Below are 7,800 nucleotides of genomic sequence, written 5' to 3' on the forward strand. Positions count from 1 at the left end.
TGTAACTTTACACAACATATGAGTTTGAGGTTTGTGATGTTGCTCAAAAAAGTGGATTTGAGGAGCAGCGAGGAGTGGCTGACTCTCTCCTGATTGGATGGTTCAGTCTGTCAGTCACACAGTAGCCCCTCCCCTTTCCCTCTAAATGAACATCATGTATTTCAGACTGAGACCAGAAACTCACCAGGGAGGTGGAGGGAAATGGTTGTGTGTCTGTGTGTTGGTGTGAGTGTGTCATTGACTGTGACAGTGTGTCCTTCCAAATCCAGACTGACTGACCAAAGTCACCTCCTCATGACAAACAGCACTGAGACAGACTGTGTGTGCGTGTGTGTGAGCACACTTTGTGTGTTTATGTGATTGTCACACAGCAGGAGGTTCATGAATCTGAAGTTAGAGTTAAACTGGAAAATAAAATGTGAAGCAGATAAAATCGATCCAGAAAACGTTTTGTGTTTCCGGCTTCGTTCCTGACTGAACTTCATCCACCCATTTGACTGTCGTCACTTCAGTTGTGTGTCCGAGTGTTTTCTGGTCCACTACAGGTGTGTGTTTCTTCTCTTTGTGTGCTTTGTGTGTCCATATGTGTGCGGTAACTTGGAGAAAGCTCCATGACTCCAGGCTAAATGAGTGAACGCCCCCCTGGTGCCCGTCAAGATGCCTGATCAGAATTATGGCTTCCTGGCTCAGATGGGGGGGTCCTTCAGGCAACAGGCTGGATGAAAGTGATCCATTATTGTGGCGAAGCCTCCCCCACCACACAAACACACCCAAAACAGGAAACACACACACACACACACTCTGGTCCCTCATCCTTTATTTAACAGAGGTTCGATGCTCCAATTAGAGCCAGAAAGATCAACTTTGAGGGGAAACACAGAAGGAGGGAGGAGAGAGGGAAGGAAGGAGGAAAAGGAAGGAGGAGAGACCATAGACAGACAGACAGACGGATAGACGGGTGAATCGAAAATTTCAGGAACAGACTGAAGGTTTCTGAAAAAAGGTTGAAGATGTTACACATAGTTCTTATTGGAGGCGCCGTCCAATCAGAATCAGGTCCACGGTTCATCTTTCTGCCGGTCACTGTGACATCATCATGGTTTGGTCATCAGGTTTGGTTGCTAGGCGACATCTGTTGGTCGTAGTGACGACAACAGGAGCGAAAAGGAGGGAAAAGTTTTGTTGTCATAGTTTGTAGAGCGAATCAGGAGAACTGATGGGAGTACATTGAAACCATGACAACATAGACTGATTGTTGTTGAGGATGAAGTTCTTTTCAAATCAGTCATTATTATATTTCCCTGAACTTAACCCAACTGTCTAATAGTTGCCATGGCGATGAAGGAGACTGGCTCTAACCTGGACCAGTTCAGGGGCTTTCTTCTGACACAGCATCACTACAGCTGCAGGTGTACTGAACTGTCATCTTGGTTACTATGGCAACAGCCATGTCTTGATTAGGTTCAGGAGAAGATGGTGATTGAGCGATCTCCGTTGTCATGGTTACAATAAAACTAAAGCAATTTAACTTGTTTTATTTCTTACAGTCTTTCTGTCTCTCTCTCTGCCCCCCCATTCTCTCTCAGGGTAATTAACAGGTCTCGGGTCAATTTGAGTTTTAATTCTGTCAAAACAACTGTTGAAAGTTTCCATTTGCCGACTTTAAACCATCATGAAGCTCAGCAGCCTCATTAAAGAGAAATGTCTCCACCCATCTGAAACAAAGACCAGACCCCCCCATTTCCCAAGTGTGAGACACTGACACGCAGCCTGATGCTTCACCGTGAGAGGACATTAATTAAGGCCTTCATCAGCACCAAGTCCACGCCAAGGGTACATCGGGAGGTTAAGATTATATAACTGGCCTCAGAGAGGAAGAGAAAAACTGAGAAGAAGCCAGATATGAGTCGAGGAACACGTCCAGCTCATCAGCATTAATCAGGAAACCGACTTCAGCAGAGAAAAACGATCGACGATGGACGTCTGCCAGCAAAGGAAGACGTCAGGAATTATCGTCCACTTACAGTAACGATGACAAACCAGATGAATTCATTTGACTGTTGGCTGTAAAATCTGAGTTTCTGTGAACCCATCTGTTCCATCATACACACTCCGATTGGCTGTGACATCACCCACTGCAGCCAATAGGAGAATCTGATGTGATGTCACTATCAAAGATGGAGGATGAGCATGGATGGATCAACCAACCAACCTTTTTGTCGTAGGTTGGCCTGTCGGTGTAAAACCATAATCCTCTATAAACCTGGACCTGGACTTGGACGCTGGTCTCGACACTTTTGTTTTGAGTCTCAGACCGTAAGCCACCATGATCCCAGTCCAGAGTCAGTGGAGCTGGCTGGAGTCTTCCTTAGAGAGAGGAGGAGAAGCTCCGTCATCTGAGAAGGACGTCACCAGGGCGTCTCCCTAGGGAGCTGCTCCTGGCACGTCCAACTGGGAGGACACCTGGGGTCTCCTCACTGGCCTGGGAGCACCTTGGATGCCGGGGAAAAGGAAGTGTGGAGCTCCTTGGTAAAGCTGTGACTTCGGATAAGCAGTTGAAGATGGATAAATATCAACCAAACCACACTGAAGGAAAACTGCGGCGGAAAACGGCTTTGTCTGCAGAGGCAGAAAATAGGCTGCACAAATATTGTGTTGAATTGAAGCTGGGGCTTTGTGCTAATCAGGTGAAATGAACAACACATCAGCCAAATTGGTAATTTTTTTCTAATTGCAATTTAGTACTTTGTCTGGGTTTCTTCCGCCTGCGCCGCAGAGACGGTTTTACGTGACCTCAGACGGCGTCAGAGTTTATCGCTCAGAGATAACACTCTCATAATCAGTGTGTGGTGTCTGCCTGCTGTCACGTTAATGATCCCAGTCAGCGCTCAGAAAACCTTGAAGAACCTGAGCAGAAATATCAGGAGGCCCTTTAATGAGACAGATATCTCCTTCACACGGAGCCGGCAGGCGTCTTCTTCCTCCTGTTGCTTCGGTCTTGTTGTTCGCTCTCCTCTTTCTTTGCAGGCTGTATTTCTTTCTGGGTCGCTCTGTGTCATTTCAATTAAGATACCAAGTAATTCAATCTTTTTTTTAATGAAAGCTAACTGCCTGATCGGTGCCTGTGTGCATCGGTGCACACAGTCAGGCTGTGTGTGTTCAGCACGTCACCATCATTGTGAGTTTTCAGGTTGTAAATGAAAGAAAAACTGAGACAATAACAAAACTAAAGAATCTGAAGGAGTCAGAGTTCATCAGAATGTGTTCCTGAAATCGAACAGGTTGTTAAAGATGTTGAGGAGGACGGGACGAGGTCAAGTGACCTCAGGAAGAGTCTCCTCCTCCATCAGCTACTCTCTGATGGCTCTTCCTGTTTCCTTCTTAAACAGAGTCAGCTGATCTGTCCAATCTGAAACTGATCAGATCTGGATCAGTTCAGTGTCAGCTGAGCTCTGTCATGTCAGAACTCAGATATCTGCCCATGAACTCGACGCCGTCAAAGTGTTTCTTTGTGTTGTTGTCGCTCACTTCATTATCTCTGCAGCGCAGCACTGTTTGTGTTGTTCTGTCTGGAAGCCCGAGGCGCCAAAACGAGACAGAGAGTCGGCCGTCGTTTGGTGGCCGAGCTGTTTGGACTGGGAACGTTCAACAAAGCGTGCTCGGCCACATTTATGTTTCGGCTGCTGCCCTCTAGCTAAACTGCCCCGTGGTGCGTTCACTGCCTTTCCTTCTTACAGACTCCCCCCCCCTGCTTGTCTCAGGTGGGCGGGGCTGACCTGCCGCTCATTCGTCCAATCAGTTGAACGCTCTCTCATCCATCACTTCCAGATCTGTGCTGAAGCAGAGCATGATGGGTACTAACACACAGGGACTTCTGGGTAATGGCACCAAAGCTTCAGTGCCACTGTGTGTGTCTGTGTGCGTGCATCTGGTTTAAAGATAAATCTATTAACAAATTTGGCTTCGGGTCAGTTTTTCTCTCCCTCTTTTGTGTGTGTGTTGTGCTCCCTGGGGGGTCAGAGTGAGGCATGGGCATAAGGAGCTGGATGAGCTTTAGTGTGGGCCAAGTGTGTGTTTGTGTGTTTCGTGTTTGCACTTTTCTACCTCAATAAATCTGCACAACACTTTCTTTGTGCTGTTGTATACGTTGATATACATGTTTGTGTCTTTGTAATTTTCTGAATGATATTTGGGTTTGGGGATGAATGAAGTGACCGGGGCCTCGGGGGTCCCTGTGAACTGGTGATTGGTCGACAGATATTTTACTGTTAGGTTCCTTCTGTTAATGAGAATTAATGAAAGAATTAAAGGTCTGTATTTTATATTAAAATCTGTATTTAAAAGGTTAGAGGACATTCGTTCACATTAAAAGTCTGTATTTATATTTCCCTTATCTTTTATTTTGAGGGGTTGATATTCACGAGTTGTGGTTTTAAAAAGCATCTCCTCTCAGACTTCAGGAGCAACAGGCCATTCAGCCAATCAGAGGAGAGGATCTGGGTGGATCCAGATTGTGAGGGTTTCTCTGAGGACTGGGACCTTCACCTGGACCTGATTCAGAATCAGAGACCACATGGAGGACTGATTTAAAGTTCAAGCTGAAACGTCCAAAACTGCAAACTTTACAACAACTCTTTTTATATTGAACTGCTGATATGAATAAAACAGTCAGCATATTCATGTGAAGTTTCCCTCTTCAGGGCCTCACACATAGAAACAGACTTCACCTCATTTGTTCAAGTTGCCTTCTTGGGAACTCATAATGAATTCATGGGGTTGATGTTAATGTCGTTCTTTCTTCATAACTCACCTGTTTGTTTTCCACTTTAAGATTGAGCACAACAGGCAGCAGCTCGTCTGCTGAAGAGGAGGACTCAGTCTGAGTCTGTAAATGTGACAGAAATGAAATGGAGCTGCAGCCGTGTGAAGTTACAGCCGCTCAGCAGGCGACTGCAGCCATGGAAGAATTACAACAATCATAATAATGACTTTGTCTATATTAGAGGAGAGGAAGTAAAAACTGCGTTACCTGGGCGGAATAAAAACATCTCCATCAATTTTCCCAAAGACTTCAAATACAATCTGGTGTAGGACAGACCGGGTCCAGGTCCAGGTTCGCACTGTGGAGTTACAAGCAGAAACATGTTGAACATGGATTTGGAAGATCTGGTTTGTAACTTCAACATGAGGCGATTTGGCATTTTCTAAATAAGCGCCCGCCTTTCACGACGCAGCAGCTCCCAATTTAACTCCTCTAATTACACGCCTTTGGAATTGGGATTACACGGCCGCTGCTCGGTTTTGTGCTTTTGCAAGTGGTGCCGGGTGGCGGCGTGGGTTTGGGGGCCGGAGCCGAGGATGTGGGCCGCTGCTGGTTTACCTCTATCTCTCCTCATGCAGCACTCGCTCTGTCTGCCTGCCTCTGTTGTTGTCTTCGGGGGATTTGGAGCTCTCTGACTCCGTCATCCAAATCCATTGTGTTTCCTTTACAGCCTCCTCTCCTCCTCTGTCTCTCCTTGCTTCCTTCTCATTTCCTGTCTGATCTCCGCCTTCATTCTTCCTCTCTGACCTGATCAAATCTCTCCTGGAGCCTTCTTTGTTTCCTCTTCTTTTCCTCACCTGATTTAATCTCCTCATCATTTTTTCATCCCCTTTCTTGCTTCCTTGCTCACCTTTCTTCCTCCCACCCTTTCCCTTGTCTCCTCATCTCATTTCCCAACCAATTCTCCTCATCATGGCCTCCAGAATCTGCGTGAGTTTCTTCCCTCCATCCTCTCAACCCGCCGCCAACACCGACCGGTCATTTTATGTTTCATTGCTGTCTTATTTAGAGCATGTTTAACAATTTCATGCCGAGGAGATTCCCACTCACAGGGAGGAGCGAGCCAATATGTGTCCCTGTTGTTGGACTCCAAATATTTCTTTTTATGAGTTTATTAAAACACAAAACGAGAGGCGAGTTGTAAGCCTGTTTTTGTTCTGCACTGCCGCCGCGGGAGACATTTGATTTTCTTACAAAAAAAGGAAAAAGGGCAGGAAGGTGCAATTAAAGTAAAAAAGAGGAGCGTCGGCTGGTCGGAATGAGGAGAAGCTCCCAATCAAACAGGGTTTGTGTTTATTACAGCTTCCTCCGCCCACCGGGGGCCACGAGGCCGAGTGCTCAGAGAGCTGATCCCCCGACACACACACACTCTGGGCAGGACAGAGTGTGATGATGATGATGATAAATCTGAGCCCGAGTGTTTATGGAGCTTTTAACAAGGAGAGAAGGAACATGAGGAGAAAACGGACGGAGAGAGAGAAGACGGTTTTATGTTTGTGGGTGTTTGTGTGTTTTGAATGGGGTGGGGGGGTGCTGCTGCTTCTCCATCCTTTCAAAACAGCTTTTTTGGGATTAGCTCCTGCTGCCTCCTGTGGGAGAAAATCTCTGAGCGATGGAGTGGGATGAGAGGAAATGACAGAGGAGAAGAGCAAGGAAGAGAAGGAGGGAGGAATTAAAGGGAGCAGGAAAGGAAATGAGTAGGAAATGGAGGAAAAGAGAGGGAGAGATAGATCTGTGGGGGAGGGGGGGTTAGAGCAGAGGAAAGGTAAGGGATGAGGAAACAAGTGGAGGAAGAAGGGAAGGAAATGAGAAGATGATGATGGCGGAATAAAAAGACAAAAAGGGAGAAAACAGGAGATTATGAAAGGGTGAAGGAAAGGTGGACAACGGCAGGATGAGAGTTATTCATCCCTCCACCTTTGATCGACTCTCTCCCTTCCTCTTCCCGGCATCGGATCACAGATTTTATGTTTGTGCCAACGGACGAGCCGAGGGTTTCCTGAGGAGTTTGTGGCCTTCAAAGAAACATGATCAGATTTTCAGTGAAAACAGAGATGAGTCACTTCCTGTTTCCTTTTAACAGATTAAGACACCATAAAGAGCTTTGAAGGCATGGACGGGGATCGAACCCGTGATCTTTGGTTTACGAGACCAACGCCTTTCCACTTGGCCACCACGCCTCCCACAGTGACTGACAATCTCAGACACTCAATCAGAACTGGAGGCCTTGGACCAGCAGCTCAGAGACTGAAAACATACAAAACACAAAATGAAACTTTCAGTTCCTTAAACGGTCAACAGGAGGCGACCTACAAAGCCTGTCTCCAGTTTCCCTTGAAGACATAGTCTCAGATCACATGATCAGTGATAGATGATTAAAAACACTGATGACTTTTGGGGTGTCTGTTGGAGATGATCTGCAGTTTGGAGTTTTTATCTCAACGTCCTGTTTTCTTCGTTAGCAGTAAAATGGTGAACGCAGATTATTCTGTGTGTCAGTCTGAAGATAGAGTGAGATAGATACACATAACAAGAATTTTGATGAGACGCACAAACTGTAATTAACACAAAATATGAATAACTCCATCCTCAGATACAGATCCTATGAGGAACAAAGCTGACAGAAATGTAAACTGAAGGTTAAACTAGCATTAAAGTTCATCCAGAGATACTCAGAATAAAGAAAGCTGATATCTGCCTGACTGTCTGAACTCATTGACAAACAAACTGAAGCCCGCCATTATGCTGATAACTCCGACGCCTCTGGTTCTAACTCGGCTCACCTGCAGGCATGATGCAACATACATGAGCAAAACTGAGTTTAGATGAATCCAGATCAGATGAACCTGACCTCCAGGCCAAATGAAGTGGCTGTTCAGCAGAAAAACAGCAATATGTGGAGCTGGCTGCAGAATCGAGCGGATAAACAGACCTGTGGTGTCGTGGAGGAAGCGTGTCTCCGTGGTGACGTGAACACG

At 46.1% G+C, this 7,800-nt stretch overlaps 1 non-coding gene across 1 annotated transcript; it reads right to left on the reverse strand.

The window, feature by feature from the left end:
- Window positions 1–6,930: 6,930 nt before the first annotated feature.
- trnat-cgu (transfer RNA threonine (anticodon CGU)) lies at window positions 6,931–7,002 on the reverse strand. The gene has a single exon. It is a non-coding gene; the product is annotated as a tRNA-Thr (tRNA).
- Between the last annotated feature and the right edge of the window lie 798 nt (window positions 7,003–7,800).

Source organism: Echeneis naucrates, chromosome 5, assembly GCF_900963305.1.
Source record: "Echeneis naucrates chromosome 5, fEcheNa1.1, whole genome shotgun sequence".
Lineage (NCBI taxonomy): Eukaryota > Metazoa > Chordata > Actinopteri > Carangiformes > Echeneidae > Echeneis > Echeneis naucrates.